This window comes from Salminus brasiliensis, chromosome 8 (assembly GCF_030463535.1).
Source record: "Salminus brasiliensis chromosome 8, fSalBra1.hap2, whole genome shotgun sequence".
In the NCBI taxonomy this organism is placed as follows: domain Eukaryota; kingdom Metazoa; phylum Chordata; class Actinopteri; order Characiformes; family Bryconidae; genus Salminus; species Salminus brasiliensis.
In genome coordinates, this window is record NC_132885.1 from 9929429 (window position 1) to 9951469 (window position 22041).

Here is a 22041-nt window from a genome sequence, read left to right on the forward strand (position 1 = left end):
GACATGGACTTTTTGGTTGGACTTTGCTCAAGAACAATGTTTATTATTATTATTATTATTATTATTATTATTATTATTATTTTTACCCAATTTTCGTTCCCAATTTAATATAGTCAATTACCCAACTCACTCGTTAGTATTCTCCACCTGTCACATGTAATGCTCCCATCAGGTCATTTTGAAGAACTTTTGGAGGGTCTTCAGGCTGAAACTGTGGGGGACCCTCTTAACTTAGTTTCTGATTGGTTCTGTGGTTCATTTAGAGTTGTGTTGTACTCTGTAGTTTTCAGATTCCACTGTTCTGATTGGATGAGATGTCAACTTTTCTTTTACTCAGATTTGTATGTGTTTTTATGCTAGGCGTTTTCCTAATTTAATTCATAAAACATTGCAAAATATTGCCTTGCTTACAGTATCGCAATATATCACAGTATATGAAGTCATAACCCCTGAATTGTGATACATGCCGTATCGCCAGGTTCTTGCCAACACACAGCCCAACCTCATAGTATAGCACTCGTCCTAAAATATCATGGAATGTAAGAATGTAATTCCTGTACGCTTTTCCTTCCTGCTGCTGATTTTGAAGTTAAGAGAAACTGGTATTATCAGAGGAGAGACGGTCTCCCCTCATTCTGGACTTGCATTTTTATTACAGTACAGTCAGTACTAAACTACGCCTGTGCTGTCATATTGAGGCTTACACTGAACAATGCAGTGACACTGTGAATGTATGGTGTGTTTATGATACACACAGTATATAATGTATCACAGCATAAATTGTATACACTGTATTGTTACCCTCCTAGTGTCGAACCCATGGCCTTGCTCTTGCTATAAGCCACCAGTTAAAAACAACACTTTTTGCTCTGTGTTTTTTTCAGGCTCCTCCCATACCTCTCTCTCTCTCTCTCTCTCTCTCTCTCTTTTCCTGCGTAGTTCTTTGGCATGCCCTCTCTGTAACAAATATGCTTGCCTGACACACTTTCCCGAGCCGTTTGTGTTTGCGCTCCCAAAGCATCTGCCCAGCTAAGTCAGCAGTAAGTGCGGCGTGCACGGGAGCAGATGGAGGCGGAGAGAACACTTCCTCCCTGCTCAGCACAGTTTGCTGTTCTATGAGCCAGAGCCTTCGGTCTCCAGATTAGCTCACCGAGCGGAGATGCACAGCATGTCACACTAGCCTGGAACTGTTGTACCTGTAACAACTAAGAAAGGTACACCAGGCTTCTGTGTATCTAAAGTAGGTTATTATTAATTCCAGAATTGATGAATCAGTCTATTATAATTTTGATTAATTGGAAAAAAGAAAACTACACTAATTAATTAAGTTGTCAGCAATTAACATTATAGATGACTGGTCTCTCCCTCCAATAGCCTTGATCAATATTCCAGCCCTGTAATTAAACATTCAGATCTTCAGCTCTAGATGTATTAAGCTTTTTGTGTTCAAAAGCATGTAGCTCTCAATTTCTGCAGTTCCCAGAGTTGGGCTTTTCAATAATTCGCCTCTATCATGTTCTTTGGTAAATGAATGCCAATACATTTTGCTCTGTGTACGTTTGTCTCCTGTACATTACTGGATACTCTGAAGTATGAGGTCCTGAAAGAGTCGAAATCTGAACATTGCTACATGTAAGCTGCTGCATGCGGAATGACATCAGACTACAGCATATTCAATAAGATTTTACACACTTTGCCAGTGTAGTTGTGTCGTGATATTAGCAAGTTCAATTTGAGAAGCAGTTGTTTACCATGCTAGATATATTTACATTTACATTTGTGGCATTTTGCAGAGCGACTTACAAGAGGTATTATTACAGAGGTGGGTCAGTATAGTGTTAGGAGTCTTGCCCAAGGACTCTTATTGGTGTAGCGCAGCATAGTCACCCAGACCAGGAATTGAACCCCAGTCTCCCACGTGGTGTGGTAGCTCAATGGCACACTACGTGTGCGCCACACCACACATGCTGGTCATCAGTATGACCAGCATGACCAAGCTGGTCAACCACCTTGTTCACACTGATAGCCCAGCGAAAAACCTTGAACTCAAACAATATCCTGTGCTTTTCAAGAGCTAAGCTGTTCAACCAGCTTGCTTACCAGCAAAGGGTACGTTTACTTCTGGTTGACAACCACCACTTTACAACCACCTTGACCATCGAGGACTAGCTTAGATGGTCATCTGAAACCAGCTACCAGCAGAAGCTGGTGTTTAGCTGGATTTGTCAGCAGGGTAGTAATGTAGGTTTTAATGCAGTCACCTGTTCTTCACCTGATGTCCACTGAAACACCTTAGAGCTTTCCCTTCTTAGCTTGCCTTGACAGGCCCTACAAGTTGACCTTGTAAGTTGACCCTGCACTCAGACTATACTGCTTAACATGACCAGGCTTTTAGTACTTGTGTAATCATTCTTGAAGAAGGACGACAAACCACAAACTGATATGACTGCTAAAGCCTGGATTACTTTGATGTAGCATACTGATGTGCAGTAGCATTAGCTTGCGTGTGGCAATATTAGTATTTCCACCCTTAAACGACCCCAAAATTCAGAGGATCCAGTGATGTACAGGGGACAAAAGTACACAGAAGAAAATGTACAGGGTTTTTAACATTTTTATATACCACAGAATGTGATGAAGGCGATTTTTTTTTTTTTTCGATTCTGAAAATCCTGCCGAATATGGGCATAACAGCATGGCGCCGACTACAAAATGATGGCACGACTTCAGTGGTCTATGTCAGCACTGCGTAACATGGTCATGCTCCCTTGTCTACCACCAGGATTTACAAATTGAACTTTTGAACCAGCTTCAAATTCAGACTGGAACTCTTTCTGTGGGCGTTCGACAGAAAGAGAAAGCCCATTCGGAGGTAGGCTGTGTGTAATGAGTGAGCTAATGCTACTTTAGCTGCTAGCACGAAAGCTCGCTTGAGAACATTACAGAATGTTTGTCTCAGGTTAGTAAGCTGACCTCGTAGACAGTGCTGTTGTCTCCTGTTGTCTCATAACACTTTTAATGTGAGGTTTGTTTAAAAGTGAGAGGGTTTTCCGGTTTTCTGGGGAAATTCAGAATCTCTGCCATGTAAATCTCCTCCTGCTACTACGCCTGGTTCTGTATTGCAGGTTGGTAATCCTGCTCTTTCTGTTCCATGTTTGAAGGAGGTGTGTTAGTGGATGGTTGTGGATACATCATTTCTGTTGTGACTAAGTGTCTGAATTGGGAGAGTCATGCTGCTGTGGTGATTCCTGGAAGCTGAGTCATCTCTCTGTTTGATGTATGCCCAAAAATGTCACTGGTACAATTTTTTTTCTTGCTTTTTCTCTCTGAAGTGGCTTTGAGGGTAAAGGCTGTGTTTTCTCAAACCTCTGGCATGATGCAGCATCTTCTGACATTAAGAAATCGCCAAGCACCTTTAAATATTACATTATATACATGATTTTTTATTAAACGCAAGCATTCTGTTTATTTGGGGCATCAAGCTGACAGTGTTGGAGCACCAGGCTATTGATGACAGGGTTGTAGGTTCAATACCTGGGCTAGGCTCTTCACCCTCTCTGCTGCCCGGGCGCCGCAGCAATGTCTGCCCACCGTTTCGGGCATATGTGCTCATTGTGTTTGATCAGTAGTGGGTATGTGGGTGGGCTTAAGGTGGAGGCCAAATTCAACACAAATGGTGAATATTGGTTGTCTATCTATTTGTATGCTATAATCTTTGAAACATAGCCCTAGCTATAGCCTATTGTCTAAATCGTATTTGCCAGAAAGGCAAAGAAACACATCTTCTGCATGGCTTTTGAAGTCTAGAGTCAAACCTGATAATACTGACTGTGTGTGTAATGGGAACATGCTCCAATGTTACAATATAGAAAACCAATGGGAAAGCTGTGTATTTCTTTTAATAACTGAGAAATAATACTCACAAAGTTTGTAGTAAGTTTGAGTAACTTTTGTCACCTGGTCTTCAAACTGCTTCGTTTAGCTTTTGTGCTATTTCTGGTTTAGGTCATCCCTCCTCCGACTCTACCAAAAAGCCAGTAAACATTTCACATAGCGCATGATTGAGATTTTGGTCTAGCCAGGCTTCTGTAAGCAACACTTACCTATTAACTTTTCCTCAGAGCATCTGTGTGAAAGTGTAAATCAGCCAAAACGTGTCTTCCAAGAAAGTTTTTTAACTTTCCGCACAAAACCACCCTGTAAAAAATCTCCACTTTCAAAAAAGTGGTAGAAAGCTCTGTTTTTAGGGTCCTAAGTTGCCCAGTGCCAAGGCCAAACTGCAGAGTGCATTATTAAACCGAGCTTAGACACATGATTTTAAAATACGGCTCATTTCTTCAGCCAGTGTCATTTTTTCTTCTATACACTAAATGAAAGCAAGGCTTTTCACTACAGTTTTAGTATCTTGCCATGCTCAGCCTCAGATGTGGATGCAGTGTGTTTAATTTCCTTGATGCTCATCCAAGAGAGTCATGCTGTCGTGTCAGGTGAGCTTGACTTAACGTGGTTTACAGGGTCTTTTTAGAAGATGTTCAAATGAAGCGTTTCTGTGTTTTCGACTTCTGGGTCTGTCGCAGCCCCTAATCCTGCTCCACAGTCTTTCACATCTGTGTTTTCTTTTGATATCGATTATGATACAGTAGGGGTGAATGGGGCAATATGACAGTATTGTGGTATTGTACATTTTGTTATTGTGGAACACAGCATGCTAGTATAAGTATATTGTGGATATTGTCAGTGCTTAAAGAACACATTTCATTACAGAGAATGTATATAGTCCTATTTGATTTAGTGGAGAGCAGCATATATCAAATACTCAGTATGGGAAAGTACTTGGATAGCAGTTTTTAAAATTTGTCTACATTTCAAAATATTGCGATAAATATTGTGTAGCGTAAAAATGGTGAAATATTGTGATAAATAACTGATTTCTTTAAGATTCATTGTTGATTTGATCTGTTTAATCGATTTCTTGTTGCAACTCTGATCTAAAACTCATATCCCTGATTTTGGGGTTAAAGGGCTGATTGTCAGGTTACAGTTCATCAGGTCTATACTTCCCTTATTGTTGTAGCTAGTTTTGCCACCGTTTTATGTCTTCAGTTGGGAGATAATTGAATGAATACATATTCAGACTCTTATGTTTACGTTTACAGCATTTAGCAGATGCTCTTATCCAGAGCAACTTACAAAAGTGCTTCCTAGAGATACTGATACACACATCATGCCTGTAGAAGAAAAAAAAAACACACTCACATCATAAGTGCAACGCTAGTTTAATCACTATCTTGGTGCTCGTTTAAGTTCAGTATAAAAAGATGAGTCTTCAGTCTGTGTTTGAAGACCGTGTGTGGACAGCCAGTAGAAGTTCGTTCCACCACTTGGGTGCCAGGACAAGAGTCTTGATGCATGTCTACCATGCATCCTGAAGGATGGTGGGTCAAAACGGGCCGTACTTGAAGCTCAAACGGCGTAGGGAGCCAGTGAAGGGAGCGCAGCAGAGGAGTGACGTGAGTAAACTTCGGAAGGTTGAAGACAAATCGAGCCTCTTTAGCTTTTAGAGTAAAATGTTGCACATTGCATTAATTTGTTAGGAGACAGCAGGGCTTCATATATCTGCTCTTTTCTTATTTGAACAAATGATGAATGATGAATTTAATAACCAGATCAGGGTTCTTTAGCTTCGGTCCTGCAGGACTGACTGTTAACAGATGAACCAGGTGTGTTTAAGCTGGGAAATCACCTCCCAGAGGAAAGAGATACTCTAATTAAGATCTCCTCTTAATCTCGTTCATTTCTCCTAGCCACAGTTAAGAGTCTGAAAAACCTTCCTTCCTGAAAACTCTTTTTGGTCAGACTGATCTCAAACCTCAGCTGAGTATCAGCTGAGTAAAATTGATATAAGACAAGTGTAGGATTTCTTCATTTCTTTCTGCCTTTTGTGCCATCTTAGAAGAGGCAATTTGGCTTACTGACTGGCTTACTGAGTGCCTGACTGACTGATGGCCGGACTTTGTTAAAGCCTGCATGTGCAAGGACTGCCTCTTGTTTACATAGAAAAATATTTCCTCGTACTGACGGTCTGAGGACCACATTTTACCACAAAGCTAACCAGTACAAGTTCTGTTGAGAGGAGATGTTAGTCTTAGGCATGCTGAGGTTATGTCTCCTTTCTTAAGATGTTACTGCAAAGTGAAGTGGTGCGAAGACATACTGTGGCATTAATGTGTGTGTCCAAATCCGTAAAGATAGCATGTCAATTTTACATGAAATCTCCCAGCGTTGCGGCCCTCATGATTACATTAATGATGATGGCCACAGTCAACACAGAGAGACAGACTTTTACAACTTTCCATAATGTTATATTTGTGAATTAAACTACATAGCACATTTTCCAGCATCGCTGCCACGGTGCTAGCTTTACCATCGCTAATCTTCCACTAGAATCACTATCACGATGTTATCATCGATATCCTGATGTTGGCATTGCTACCACAGTGGTAGCATCCCTTGTGTGGGACAGCATCGCTATCGCAACAGAGTTGAAGAACGCCGCACTGGACTGGTTCCAGATTAATGCTTATTTACAGATTTACATTCCATGATTTCCTTGTTAACACGTCCTACTGCGCTACGTCTACAGTTTCTTTTAAAGGCGTGTTCACAGATGGGTCGTCTGATACAGCTTAACGAACATACCCTTATGGAGACTTCAAACCAATCTGTATTAATCAGATTTCCACATGATGAAAGATTAGGCTTAGCGAAGTAGTGGGCAATCGCGAGTCCCTCAATCCGTGGTGCTACGTCGCTAATAGGAGCTCTTTGATTTCTGACACTTTTGAACAGCACATCACAAGTTTGAGACTCAATCTGCTTCCCGCAGGCAAATCTGAGTGCCAGATTATTTAGCGTGCCACGATTTCTCCCACGAGGTTTGGAATTTGATCCGCCGGCTAATTCCCCTCCATCATTACCCAGAAAGAAGAGCAGTCGGTGACATCATGACACTGTTCCTCGTTTCTCTTAAAACCTTCAGCAGCGGAGGTAAATCAGAAGATAGCGCTGTCTATTCTTCCCTGGATGGAAGAAAAGGTGTGTGTGTGTGTGTGCGCGTGTGAGTGTGTGAGAGAGTGTGAGTGTGTGTGTGTTGGGGGTTGTGGGGGAGGGGATGGTATGGACGATATTCAAATCTAGGACGAGGCTTTGAATTTTGTAAAGGAGTCTTTTGTAGGATTAAGACTTTAAAGGCTCCCAATCATCAAAGTGTTTTAATGTCACTGCTCCATAAGGGGGAAGCATTTCCCGCCATTGAGGTGTGAGTGTGTCAAGTGTTTTGCTAAACATTGCAGCATATCTTCTTCCCCGTGCTCATTTAAAAGGCTAATTTACAGCCTTTCATATATGCCTCGGTATCGAGCGTCGCGCTCAAATGGATATAACACGCTCATATTTGCAGATTCTCTCTTCCTGCTCCCTCCATTGCATGCAAATATAGGAGTTAGTCACTTTTATGCTCTCTGGACGCATTTCAATTGATGCTTAATCTGCCAGGACATTTGTAATTCATGACTAATTAAGTAATCTATATGATGTGATTACATACTGTACTGTGCACAAATTGATCTTAGTTGTTGAAATGTAAACAGCTTTGTTAGAGGGCATAATTAGATCACGGCTGTGTTGATTTTGAATTCAATTTAGGTTTAGAGACCGTCTGTCACCTCCTATCCTTTCTGCCCGGACTGGTGAATAGATTTAGTGTATTGATCCCTGACGGACAGTTAGCTGAAGAACATGGGACATAATATGCACATGTTAATGCATATACATCATATACAATCCTGTGGAAAAAGTTTTAAGCACCGATGTAAAAAATTGGTTGATAAGGCTCCTTATCTGGGCAGTAAGGACCCTATCGTACACCCCACCAACTGTCTATTTTCACGGCTTCCTTCTGCATTATTTAAATAGCAGCAGTGCTTGTGAATATATCTATGCTGATGGGTGTGGTTGTCTCAAAATGAGGTGTGTTCAGGTCAATTTCTGGTATATTGTTGTCTTGGCAACGGAAAACACAGGCACTCCACTGACTGAAAACAACCTAGGCAGATGTCAGCAGTCAGACGTTCATTGCTATCTTGGAAGTGATACCCAACGCGCCTACAGCCATGCTTGTTACGCATACATGGACATGCAGTGGTGCACAAACCCATAGCGGGTGCCAGTTGACAGCTATGCAAATGTTTACATCAACAGTCAACAGAAACAAAGTAAAATAACATTATTCTAGAGGCGAGGTGCTCCACCGCTTCAGCACACCTTCCCAGAGCGTGCACTGTGCGCCATTAAAATAGCAATCCGCCAAAGTCAGACCGCACCTGACTCTTAAAGGGAATGGCAAGTGACGCTGATTGGTTTATTCCACGTTACGCCCAAAACACACCCATGATTGACTAAGAGAGTTAGTACATGCCTTTTGTGCACTTTGAGCCACGCAAGGCATACTTTTCCCATCTTTACAATAGCAAAGACACACTGACACGGCCTAAATCAAGCTGCGCTGACATGCCCTACTGACATACCCTAAATCACACTGAAATACTGATGTTAGAATAAGTACTACAAACATTCCTACAGCAAGTCGTGGTGGTTTTCCATCACCGTGCATCTCCAAAGCTCTCCTCATTGAGTCTAGTGTTATTAATAAACGTAAGAGTCTACTGTAGAGCTGGGCAATGTGACGATATTTTATGGTATTGTGATAAATTTTGTTATTGGGATAACATTATGCTTTTTTAAGCATATGGAGGAGACTGTTAGTGCTTAATACACACTGATCAGCTGCAGGTTTCTTTACTAACAGTGTAATTAGACTGGTTTAATTAGATGAAGTGCAGCAGATGTTAAATAAAAATCACTGTATTCAGTACGGGAGAGTATCGGAATAGTCAAGTCAAGTCAGATTTATTTGTATAGCTTTTTACAACTGTTGTCGTCACAAAGCAGCTTTACATAACTAGTAATTAGTAAAAGACAGAGACAAAAAAAGAAATAACGTAAGACATGAAGGATCAAAGACCCCCAGTGAGCAAGCCAACGGCGACAGTGGCAAGGAAAAACTCCCTCAGAGCTGGAGGAAGAAACCTTGGGAAGAACCAAGACTCACCAGGGGGACCCGACCCGTCCTCCTCTGGTCAGAACTATTTAAACATTATTGATAAAAATTACCAAACCAGGTACAGCAGATAGTTCATAGTGGTGATCTTAATAGTGGCAGATAGTTACGAGTCCATTTAGGTTTTAACATGGTCATTAAACAGGTAGCAGTGGTAGGAGGGTGTGTCGCTGGTCTGGTGTGGGTGGTGGTGGGTGGGGGGCCTGATGGTCGGACTGGTAGGTGGCAGCTGGTCTGGCGCAGGTAGAGGGGACATCAGCGGGCAATGTTCCAGCAGGTCGGGCTGGGTGACAATTTTACTCGGAGAAGGTAAAAAGAGAGAGTTAGTTCTGAGAGGATTTTATGGAGAGCAGAGAATGTAGAGCAGTATCAGTGTTTCAGACGACTCCGGCAGGTCTGACTATAATAGTAGTTTATAAGAATGTATTGCTAGTATTTGTACCATACTGCCCAGCCCTATTCTGCTGTAGTATCAGGGATGGCGCAGGGGCAACCAATGTGTCACAAAGCAGCCTTAATTAAAATGTAATTCTGAGTGCTAGTAAGCAAAGGTGACCATGGCAAGGAGAAACTTCTCCAGACCAATGGAAGAAAGCTTAAGAGGAATAAAGAAGGAACCCATCCTCCACTGTCAGACACTGAAAGGCACAAGATTAAAACAATACTAGCACTCATGAGTAATTAATCATTAAAAATGGAGAATTAAATGATTAAGGATAGCATGTTTTCTAAGGTCACCATGACATCCTACTTTCAGTTGCATCCAAGGCTGATGCAACATTCAGTTGCATCTAAAAAGAGCGTCTCTATGATGGTCAAGCTGGTCCTGAGGACAGATGAGCTGGAACACACTGATCTAGGGGAATTTGCACTTGCGAAAAACTGACCAGGAGGTGTCATTTTTTTAGCACAGCAATAAGGCCAGCAAACACAGCATCGTTGTAATGCAAAAACCTTGTACCTCCAAAATGGCTACTTTACAGGAGAAAAGTGGAATAAAAAAAACAAGACTTAATTCCAGGTCCTTTTATATCATTTCCATTGGTCTGTGACTTCCTGACACAATGTAAAGATCACCTCATCACCTCATTTTAATCAAGTCAAAAAGTGTAAAATGACAAAAATGAAAATCTGAGGTCATACCGAACAAACCATACGTAAGAATATGATTTTGGTTAACAACCAGCTTGGGGCATGACATGCTGGGTAGGTTCTCTAAAAGCTTTCAGAAAGAAAATGAAAAATGAACATAATCCTCATTCAGGTCAAGAAAAGCTATTTCCAAACCGAAACTACACAGCAGTGTAACTTCATGAATAAGTTCACACCTTACTGGAATGCCCCGTTCTTTGTTTTGGTCAGTATAGGTGTGCTAGTTTATAGATGAAGATGACCACAGGTACAAAAGCATGGACCTAAGTACTGCAAAAGAAAAATGACAGGAAAAAGTCCCACTGTTTTTACTGGAAGGTGTAGAGAGATCAGAACTAACCCACATCCTACATCCCAACACTGAACATGTGTAAACTCTGTTCAGGATCCTGTCAAGCAGAGTGGGGGGGTGCGGAGGGGGGGGGGTTGATTTCACAGCTCATGAATAAGCAGTATAACATAGCCTGACTCTGTAATCAGTTAATGTGTGCAGTGGCTTTCAAACTATGGGTCTCAGCCTTCTGGTGGGTCGCAGTGTGGTGATGAGTAGCTCATGAAGAAGCAGCATTGATTTATCTATTATTATTATTTTTGTTTTATTATTGTCTCTTTGCCTCTATTTTTCTCCCATGACTAAACTGAAAGTGGTGTAGATCTGAAGGAGTAACCTCTCTCTTTCTGCAGTTTAGACGCTCACAAAGTGTTCCTGTATACTGGCGTGGAGCATGGTCACATGTTTAGAGAGCCAATGGGTGGGGTAACCATTATAAAACTCAAAGCCTCATGGAGCTATATGATTCTAGAAGAATGTACAAATATATATTCTACCATGATGCATCACTTAAACAAACTCACTCTAGTCTAGATCATATTTAATATATCATCTGGTGCTCACTTATTCCCATCTAGTGTTTACTTAATGCTATCTAGTGCTCACCTTAAACTATCTGGTACTCACGTAATACGACTTAGTGCTCACCTTATATTATCTGGTACTCAGGTAATACTAAATGGTGCTCACTTTATTACTATCTACTGCTCACCTAATACTATCTGGTGGTCACTTATTACTATTAATATGCTGTATAGTGCTCACTTTATAGTATCTGGTACACACATAATACTTAATACACTTATTAGTATGAAGTGCTTACCTAATACTATCTGGCGATCTCTTATTACTGTCTGGTGCTCACATAATTCCATCTAGTGTTCATCTAATAATATCTGGTGCTCATTTATTAGTATGTAGTTCTTACTTAATACTATCCTGTCATTATTTATTACTATCTAGATGCTCACCTTATAGCATATGTTACTCACATGATACTATCTGATGGTCACTTATTACTGTCTAGTGCTCACCTAATACTTTTTGTTGCTCATTTATTACTATCTAGTGCTCACTTAATACTATCTGGTGCCTACTTATTAGAATGTAGTGCTCATGTAATACTGTCTTCCTGGAGAATGTAGCACGCTGGAAGAACGCATTGTGCAACCTAATGTTAATCAACAGAAAACAGTCCAAGGAGAGCTTTCTAGAGTGCTTTGTGGAATATGCCATTGGCAAAAGGTTCTCTTGGATGTCACACAACAGAGGGAATGGGTACACGTTTTCCAAATGCTCTTCAAAGGTGTGGGCTTGGTTTTCTTTTGCTCTATGGCACTGCAGACTGTTAGATGTTTCAATCTGGCCTGATATTGTCCATGACTGTGAAAACGGGTTGTGGGCTTGCTCCCTCGTATCCATGGAGGACCTCAGAATTACACTTGTGCTTTGAGCACTGAGAGCATGAAGCAGACTGTGGGTAATGTAGCACAAAGACTGCCTCCCTGTGGGATTCATGTGGAGTGATGGGACCTCTCAGGGGGTTTAGAGTGACTGTGGCCCATGAATGGCATGCAGTACCCTGAGGAACACAACAAGACGGGTCATATCAAGGGTATCTATGGAATGCCATTAGAGCTCAATTAACGCCAAGGGCATGTAAAATACAATGACTGTTAGGGCTAATGTGCAAGTGTCCCGCAGGGATGAGGCTTGAATTCGATTCGGAAAATTATCTGCTATCTTGTTTGTCTGTCTGGGAATGGAAAAATGAGACTGTGCTTTTGGAATATGGATACATTTGCTTACAGCCAAGTGTTATTAGAGAAAACTGCTGTTGTTTTCTGCATAGATGTTAAAGTATAATGATCTGTGTGTAGTTAACATGCTGCTAAGAAAATCTGATTTAAGGAAATTTGATAGTCTTAAATTATTTCATATTTTAACAGAAATTGTCACTCTCATATCATACATTTTGTAGCCAGGTAGGTTTGTTTTTCTTGTTATCTTAGCCCACCCTTTTATGCAGTTTTTAAAGTAATTAATGGTAAATTTTCATGTATTGCCTTCAGGTATAGCCTCTTTTCAGCTTCAGTTTCTGCTTCCAATATTTGTTGATACTTACTTCCCTCTAGTACAGTATTTCCTTTGCCACTAGCTGCCACACAACCCCAAAGCATAATGCTTACCAGTTGGCAAGGTGCTCTTTTCATACAATGATGCTCCTGTTTTCCTATTGGTGATTAGGTGTTATTGGCCTAAGACTTCCACTTTCACTTCATCAATCCACAGCTCTTATTTCTATGATTTCAGTTTATCTAGATTTTCGTAAATGTTGTTAGAGGAGGTGTACCACCACTCATGTGTCTGCCTGTAGGCCGTTTCAGCCATGAAGGGATTAGTCTTGCCTTTCTGGCCAGCGTACAGGCAGGTCTGTTTTTTTTTTTGTGTTCTTCCAGATCTTGCCATGACTTCCACACTTCAGTCTCCTAATGACATTTCAGACAGTGTTAATTGAGAGCTGGAAGTGCTTTGACATCTTTTTATAGTCTTGTCTGCATTGTAGAATCAATTAGATACATATTGAGCAGCAGCCAGTTGCTCAGAGGTGCCTGTGGTTGTTGAGTGTTGGCACAAGGCTGTAAGAGTCAGAGGATTTCTAACACTCTTCAATTATAATCAGCTGACAGTGACCTTTCTAATCAGTCAGTTACAGCGTAATGAGTTAGTTAGGTTCTGAATTGGTGTGCATGCCACAGTTAACACATGCTCATTTACATCATGCAGTTTGCTGCAAATTAAAATACGTAGTTTGGTCAGGGATGCCAACACTTTTGCATAGTACTGTATGCTTCTGTTCTGCATCTCAAAACCACATTTACAAGTAGATTGTAATTGGGTATTTCACAGATTTAGCTCGGGAAAGTTTGAATTGGTGTGACTAAATCATAGGTAATTTTAAAGCCAGTGGGAGTTTTTTAAGGAAAGATTGAAGGCTTAGTTGCATGTCTTGGGGGAGGGATGTTATTTTATTTATTTATTTATTTTATTTATTTATTTTTTGCTTTTAGTGCTTAATTTTGTCATGCCTTTTCATTAATACTGGAAGAACTAGGGGATAAAAACAGTTCTTGTGAAAACGTATTAAGTTATTAAAACTTCAGTCAGTAGTTCTGGGGTAATTTACTGATCTGCTTTTTCTGCTGTGAGTCATGGATATTTCATCATTACTGAGCTTAGCCTTGGCTTTCAAGCAATGGCAACTCCAAAAACACAAGGCGTCACTGAGCTGGCCTCACTCTTTTTATTTCTTGGAGGAAGAACACCACCTAAAACACACTGTATGTACAAAAGTTTGTGGACGCCTGCTTTTCCAGAGTTGCTTTTGAAATCAAGGGTAATAATAGGGAGTCTGTTTCCCCTTTGCCACAGTCACAACCTCTACTCTTCTGCAAAGGCCTTACACTAGATTTTGGAACACTGCTGTGAGGATTTGATGGCATTTGGCCATTAAGCATAAGTGAGGTCAGTTACTGATAATGAAAGATTAGTTATAGATCAAAACTCCCAGAGGTATTGGCCAGAGCTCCAGCACTCTAGGGAAGTCAGGTCTACTGCTCTACAGCTTGGTGCTGTGGGGCTTTATACCCCTCTGTCTATCAGATGGCATTGGGCATGTGCAACTGAATGCCTGTGTCAGTAATGGGCCCACGGTAAAGTAGAGTATCTGAATACTTTTGTCTGTATAATGTATCTGATTTCTGTTCTGCTTTAGAGTATGACTTCTTAATACCCTCCTGATGTACTATTCTCTGTAACTACAGATGAGTGACCCCAAAACCACTGATGGACATTTGTGTGAAATACTTTACTGCAGTCAACCCCCACTCCAGTTGGCCCAGATATCATTGTGCAAATGAAGCAGACCACAGTTAACGCTGTCCTTAAATTAAAAACAGTTGGGAAATAAATTAGTCTAGGCTTTGCCTTAGTAGCTGGGTCTGGGCTCCAAATGCTATGAAAAATATGATATAAAATCAGTCATGAGTTTATAACCACCTGCCTAATATTGTGCGTATCCCCTTTACACCACCAAACCAGTCTTAACCCATCAAAAAGGTGTCTTGTGAAGGTTTCTGGCTCAAATATTTCATAAGCAGATCGTTTAAGTACTGTAAGTTGTAAGGTGGATCCTTCATGGATCACATCAATGAGACTTGGGAATCATGACCCTGTAGTCGGTTCAGTGGTTATTGCTTATTCCTTAAGCCACTGCTTGTAGGTACTGACCACTGCATTCCAGGAACACCCCCACAAGACCTGCCTGTTGATCCTCCAGTCGTCTAGCCATCACAATTTGGCTCTTGTCAAAGTTGCTCCTTATGCTTATCTATTTTTCTTGCTTTTATACATTGACTTCAAGAACTGACAGAACTGACGCTTACAGCCTAATATGTATATCCCACCCCTTTGATAAATGCCATAGTAACCAGATAATCAAGGTTATGCACTTCACCTCTTAGTGTTTTTTTGGGTATTTCTGTATCTTTCTAGCATGTTTTAATGAATGCACTGCTTTTATTATTTAAATCAATCAATAAATAAATAAATAAAAGAATTGAATTGTTTGCCAAAAATTGCGGCACAAAAAAATACTGAACTTTTAAAACTTTGTGCTTCTCTGTTAAATTGTCTGCAGTTTTGCTGTAGGTATAATATGTGATATTCTCAGTCGCAGCTCTTAATTTGTCCTAATGGACCATCATTCGCAAGATTCAGTTCTCTTTGAGCCCATTTGTATTCACCCCCTTGCAGGGATGTTAGATAATTTGGGCCAAGCCAGGGATATGTCAGGCCTTCTCTCCAACGACGTATAACAAAAGGCACCAAGTCAGTTCCGAAGGGGAACACTATTGATTACTGTCCAGCCATCCTGCTAACAATATGCCATTGTACTTAATTGCTTGAGTCACATAAAGCCATTGGGTTTTAACAGTCAGTGGTTCTGTGACATGACTATAGACTCGAATGAGTTCCCATTTTGGATGAGAGGAAATGATGAGGGCGTAGAAAATGCTTTCTTTTTGTGTGTTCTCTCTTGTGAGTGTGTGTGTGTGTGTGAGAGAGAGAGAGAGAGAGAGAGAGAGAGAGAGACAGAGAGAGACACAGAGATCTGTTTAGATGATAACTGGAAAGGACGAGGACAGGAGAATTTGGGAAGATGTGGTGTGTCTGTATTGTGAGTACGGGTCAGGGTGTGTTTACACTTGGTTTGGCTAAAGCATAAGAATTTGTGGAGCTTTTTTTCCGCTGCGGTGTGTGTGAAGGTGGCAGTGTCCTTTAATATTATTTGCTAAAAGCCTTGGAAGGGGTGCTGCTAAGCTCCTGTGTCGGCCTTTGTGTGAAAGGGACGGACCCCCTGTGCCCTGCTAGGCTTTTCCTGTGCATAAGCACTTTTGCTGACTTTCTGCTTACGCTTCCCTGTGCTGTTTTTGTGTGTGTGTGTGTGTGTGTGTGTGTGTGTGTGTGTGTGTGTGTGTGTGTGTGTGATCGTGATCCGCCTGCTCCCTCCTTGTGTTTGCATTCCGGCCTCACATCCTCACATCCTCACACTTCTCAACTCCTTAAGCAGGATTTTCAAACAGTTTTGTCATGATGCTTCGTACGGTCACGTAGCGGATTGTAGAAACGCTGCTTAAAAAAACTGCTTTCATCAATGCATCCTGTCAAGGTAGTGCACTGTTAGCCGTGACATTCCCGAGATTATCTAGTCCCTTTTCATATTCTGTCATTTCAGCACCGCTGATAGCTCCTGCTCAGTTCACCTCACACATCGTTTGGAATCAGCAAAATATTGTAGTTTGCGAACGCCGTCGTCAGCCACTTAATGTTTTCTTCATTTCAATCTAATTGAAAAAGAAACCATGGAAGTGTTTGATTGATTAGGGCCTGCACTGCTGGGAGATTCATTCCCAAATCAATGACTGCTTCAATTTACGCATTAAAGAAAGCGCACTCCCACATGACTGAGCTCGGCGTTTCCCGGGCCTGTGCTGAGAGGCTCTCTTTTAAAGCTCGTTGGAGTTGTAAACCGTTTATCTTAACCAGAGAGTCTCATTTCAGATTGAACACTCTGTTGGTGCCGAACCACTTCTGCTTCATTCTAACAGAGATAATTACGGTTAAACAGCTGTGTGGATGTGATTTCTCTGCTTGATTACACGGGGCGGTGTGGTCAGAGTGTATATATATATATATATATATGTGTGTGTGTGTTTGTGTGTGTGTGTGTGTGTGTGTGTGTGTATGTAAAATCCACAGAATCCACGGATGACAAGCGTCCAGGCTTTTTTCTGTCCTGGCACTTTGGTGAACGAACTTCCACTGGGTGTCCGAACGGCAGAGTCGCTCACTGTCTTCAAACTGAAAACCCTCCTCTTCAGAGAGAACTTGGGCGAATAGCAGAGTGGTCTCCTTACTGACGTGTTTAGTAGTGTCTAAACTTAGAGGTATCTTTGAAATTTTAGTCTATTCAAACTAGCTGAGGTTATTTTTGAATGAGCACTTTTGAATAAGAGCATCTGCTAAATGCCTTAAATGAAAATGTAAATGTCTATATATACTGTGATATTTTTATATATTCTGTGTACTCTTGACACAAAAATAAGCTGCAAACATATAAAATATAAATATAAAAAACAAATGGATGAAAAGACCATTAGAAATGTCTTCTCTTCAAAGTTTGGAACAGTTTTACAATCACCATTTTGTAGATACATGTTTTTCATTATATAATGCGATATAATAAAGGCTTTGACTAATGAAAATAATTTATATATTAAATTCTTTTAGTCTTAAATATTTTAGCATTTGAAGGTTTATGAACAGCCGAGTCTCGCTAGCAACACCTTAGTGTTGTCTGACTGTGGTGCGTTTAGAATTACACAGGGCTAAACGTCTTTCTGCGCTTTTTGGTTGTGAGCTGCAGAATTTTGGAATGTAAGAAACACAGATTGTAGGACTAAATGTAAACAGTGTATACCACGTGTCGCCCAGCACTACTCTGTGGGTATAACTGGAATTGTTAATAGTTTTGTAGCATTCTCTGTATTTAGTGCTGGCTACATATCATCAGTGTAAGGTAAAACTTCATCTTCAGATTTGCTGCTTTTCACTTTTTGACATTATGTGATTCTGGCAGTTGATCTTAACATTGTGTATAAATTAAATGCATTGAGCTGTGGAGCAGTGGAACTATGTTCTCTGGAATGATGGATGGGGCTCCATCCAATACTTTTGGGATGAGCTGGGGAGTTGGGGATGAGGTGGGGTGGTGATCATCCAAGATCCGGATCTCACTAGTGCTCTTATAGCTGAATGAAATACCCACAGTAGAGACTGTGTGTAACTCAAGCAGGATGCATTCAACCCTTGACCTCAGAAAAAACAATAAATGAGCAGGTGTCCCAATAGTTTTGTCCATATAGTGTATTTTGAGTTATCCATGTGTTTCACTATATTATGCATTTGAGGTAACCTGCAGACAAACCACCCTTAATGACCCAACAGCATGGATCAGACTTGAGTAAACACAATTAACGAAAAAATGCTGATTCTTCTAAAACAGACAGTGGATGTGAGTTATAGCCTCGGGTATGCAAATACTGATATCCCAGTTGGAGCGATGATTAAGACATTTTCAGCAGCTTTCAGAGCTGTGTTTTGCCACACGGAACAATCACAGCTTGACAGTTGCAGGGGTCTCCAAGATTTTAGATGCCTTCTCCATAAAAGGGAACTGTTTTATTAGCAGAATACAATAGAAATCATCCACTGTCATCAGATGACAAATGTAGGCACCAGGAGATTGATAAACATCACTGGAACCAGAACCAGGTTCGATTGTCTGATCTTATGAGTGGGAACGAGAGTTTCTTTGGAAACCAAACCAAACATCTCCGTGAAGAAAAGACCCTAAGACCCCTGCTGTAAATTGTATTGGTGGATCTGTGATGTCATGAGGGTCTGTTTTTCTTCCAAAGGACCTGGGAATCTTGTTAAAAGACATGACATCATAGACCCCCTGAAGCCCCAGGAGATTTTAGATCCAAATCTGGATGCCAGGAAGCTGAGACTGGATCAAGGTTGATTCATCTGGCATGAGAACACTCCACGTTCTAGCTCCAAATCCATACAGTCCAAAGAATTAGGTTGACATGTGTAGTGGCTAAGTCTGTTGACCTAAACCTTACTGGAAACTGTAGAGGTGGGTCCACAAGTGAGGCTTATAGCTCTAAAGGGATACTATACTATAGCATGGATGGGCTCAATTTATTGTTTAATAATAAAAACATATATATACAGTTACAAAAAAGGAAGTGAACCCCTTGGAATTACCTGGATTTCTGCATTAATTACTAATAAAATGTGGCCTAAGTCACAATTATAGGCAATCACAATCTAGCTAAACGTATAACACACAGTTGTACTGCTCATGTCTTCTATTGAGCACATTGACTAAACACCCACAGAGCAGGCTAGAAAAAGTAAGTGAACGTCTGTGTTAATGAATTCTCCAAGATGATTTGTCATTAAAGTAAAGGTACATAAAGCCTGGTTACTGGCAAATCTGTTGTAGTGTGTACAGCTCTTAATCCCTGTTAGGATGAGGAGCCTCTTCTTCATTGCTGTGGTGGAAGTCACACACTTCTACAGTAAACCAGTTGTGTCAGATTTCCCAGGCCTGGTGCTTCAGTTAGGCTTCAATGCAGTAGAATAGGACGTCTCATGTGAAAATGTGAAACCCCTCTTTCCTAACTGCATATGGAAGTGGATCCCAGATACACTATATAAAGTCCACCATCACATACATAGTTATTACACAGTACAACTAGCAATAACATGCTTTGTCCAAATGTTTGTGGACAGCCCTTCTAATGAATGCATTTAGCTACTTTTAGGTGCCACCCATTGCTCCAGTTGCACAATAGTGCTCTCTGGCTAGAGGGGTATAAAGCCCCCCACAGCATTGATCTGTGGAGCAGTGGTTCTGTGTTCTCTACAGTTTTGGGATGAGTTGGGGATGAGGTGTAATGATTATCATCTAACATTTTGATCTAATGGTGCTCTTGTTGCTGAATGCAATCAAATCCTCCTGGAGTAATTCTCCAGAATCTAGTAAAAAGACATCCCTGGACTGTAGAGACAGTTACTCCATCAAAAGCAGAATAGAATCTTTTTTAATACCCTTAATTTTCAGAAGAAACAGTGAATGAGCAGGTGTCCCAATACTTTTCTCCATATAGCGTACGCTGCTTACAGTTGCATATTTGACTGGAAAACAGGATGCGGCTTCTCAGGCTTTGGTTGTATGAATTTAGATAAAGTATCTGTTGGGTTTATAATTTGAGGCACAAGTTAAAAGCCCTGTAATTCATTATTAATACTTACAATATAAATAGTTTAGGCCTCATTCATATTTAATCACTGTTAGGCAAAAGATTTGAGTGACTGCTGTTTGGAGAATTGGTACACTTGATGTTGGTGTCTTCAGGCTAATGTAGCGGGGGTGCAGAAATATGCACAGTGTAATGTGCATGTTTAGATTTGGCTGCTACATGGATACGATCATTGCTTCTCTATTTCTGTCTCTGACATTAACCCACTAATGCAGGCCTTCTTATCCCCCATAGTCGAGTGGGTCATAGGGGAGATTGCTCCCTTCTCCTCAGTCTTAAAGATACAGTCGAGGGTTTTATGGCTCCATTCCACCCTGCCAATCCCCCCCCCCCCCCCCCCAAATCCATCTCAGCAGCAGGCCTTTTCTCTTGATCTGCCTGATGTCACTTCTGCTCGTGCTAGGGGTCGCGGGCCTGAGCTTGTGGACATTAGCCTCTTAAGGCCAGAGAAAGCCTACTGAAGAGAATTAGCTTTTAAAAATCATTAAACATTAATATGGTCTGATTTATGTGTCGAGCCTCCTGCCGCTGAATTTCACGCCGGGCCGTAATAGAATTTCACTTCCGAGACCCTGTGGAGTAGCACGGTGTCAAATGGGAGATCAGATCTCTGACGGCTTCAGAAGGCAACAATTAACTCCCTCTACTCCCTGCATACCCTGTCCCACAGCGTGAGGGCAAAGGGTGTGAGCCTCTGTTTACACCCTTCATTTGTCCCCCACACACAACAAACTTGTTATATGTAATATTGGACAAGATAACATCCTCCAGTGTATTTGGTTTAAGTTTAAGTTTAATGTGGTGATAGCATGTTGTGTCACTGCATATATAAAGTGTATAAGTGTATCTCACTGTGCGGGCAATGCGGGTTTACATACATTATATGCACTCTGTGAAAGATGGCCTCTGTGTCATGCAGTCACTCTAGTGTACCAGTAGAGGGCGGTGTACCCTTAATCTATTCATTTGGTGCAGCAGTACAAATTCTGTGCATTCTGTGTAGATCCTCCTGTATGGTGTCGGGTTTCTTATGCAGTGCTAAAGAAATGCTTTTGCTGGAGGACTGCTCTATTCTTAAATACCCTCAGTTATACAGTGCCAGTTAAAACCTGCTCGAATATTTGCTGATCATCATCTTAAGAACATTTGTTCCAATTAATAGGGTGACCATATATATATATATATATATATATATATATATATATATATATATATATATATATATATATATATATAATTTTATTTTATTTGTTTTCCCAAAAAAGAGGATGCTGGGGACAGGTATCCACTGTAGTTAGGAGATGATTTGGTTACATGGGCTATTAAGGCTTCTTATTGGTCTTGCTAAATAAGTAAATGTGTGAGTATTAATGTATATTAACATAATGTAGCTGCATGGTTGGGAGGTATTTTCAACCATACTTAGACCTACCATGACATTCTAACTACGCTGAATATAAATATGGACACCCTAGCATTTGGATCAAATGTTTTTAAGATGATGATGAGCACACATCTGTATACAACTGTATATTGACACCTGCAGATCGTCCAGGTATTTGATCCAGTCCACCTCGAAAAACGTAGGGCTGAAGTAAAACTCTGGCCCATCATGAGATCCCTGAGGACCGTTTTGAGAAGCATCTGAAAAAATATTTGTGATATTTTGTCGACAAGAAAACAAAAAAAAAAGAAATCTTAACGGCAGTGGTTACATGTTCTTGGTTTAGATGTACGGTCCTAGGAAAAACTTGAATTGTACATTGAGTGAAGGTTCCTTAAACTTTAAAAAGGTTCTACACTTTTTCAAGAACCTGTTCACTGAAATGGTTTTGAGGGAAACTCAAATGATTAGATGTATTTTAGTGTATGAACCACAATGTCAGTCTGGTGCTAATGTTTTTATTATTATTATTATTATT

At 40.7% G+C, this 22041-nt stretch overlaps 1 protein-coding gene across 10 annotated transcripts in view; it reads left to right on the forward strand.

Moving 5' to 3' along the window:
- The window catches only part of pcbp3 (poly(rC) binding protein 3), a 96698-nt gene that overhangs the window by 9127 nt on the left and 65530 nt on the right, over window positions 1-22041 (forward strand). The window contains exon 1 of one of the 10 annotated variants that reach the window (XM_072685546.1): window positions 17099-17170. The exons of the other annotated variants lie outside the window; for them this stretch is intronic. The gene's annotated coding sequence lies outside the window, so the exon portion shown is untranslated. Of the gene's footprint in view, window positions 1-17098; window positions 17171-22041 lie in introns of those variants that run through there. 10 annotated transcript variants of the gene reach the window in all.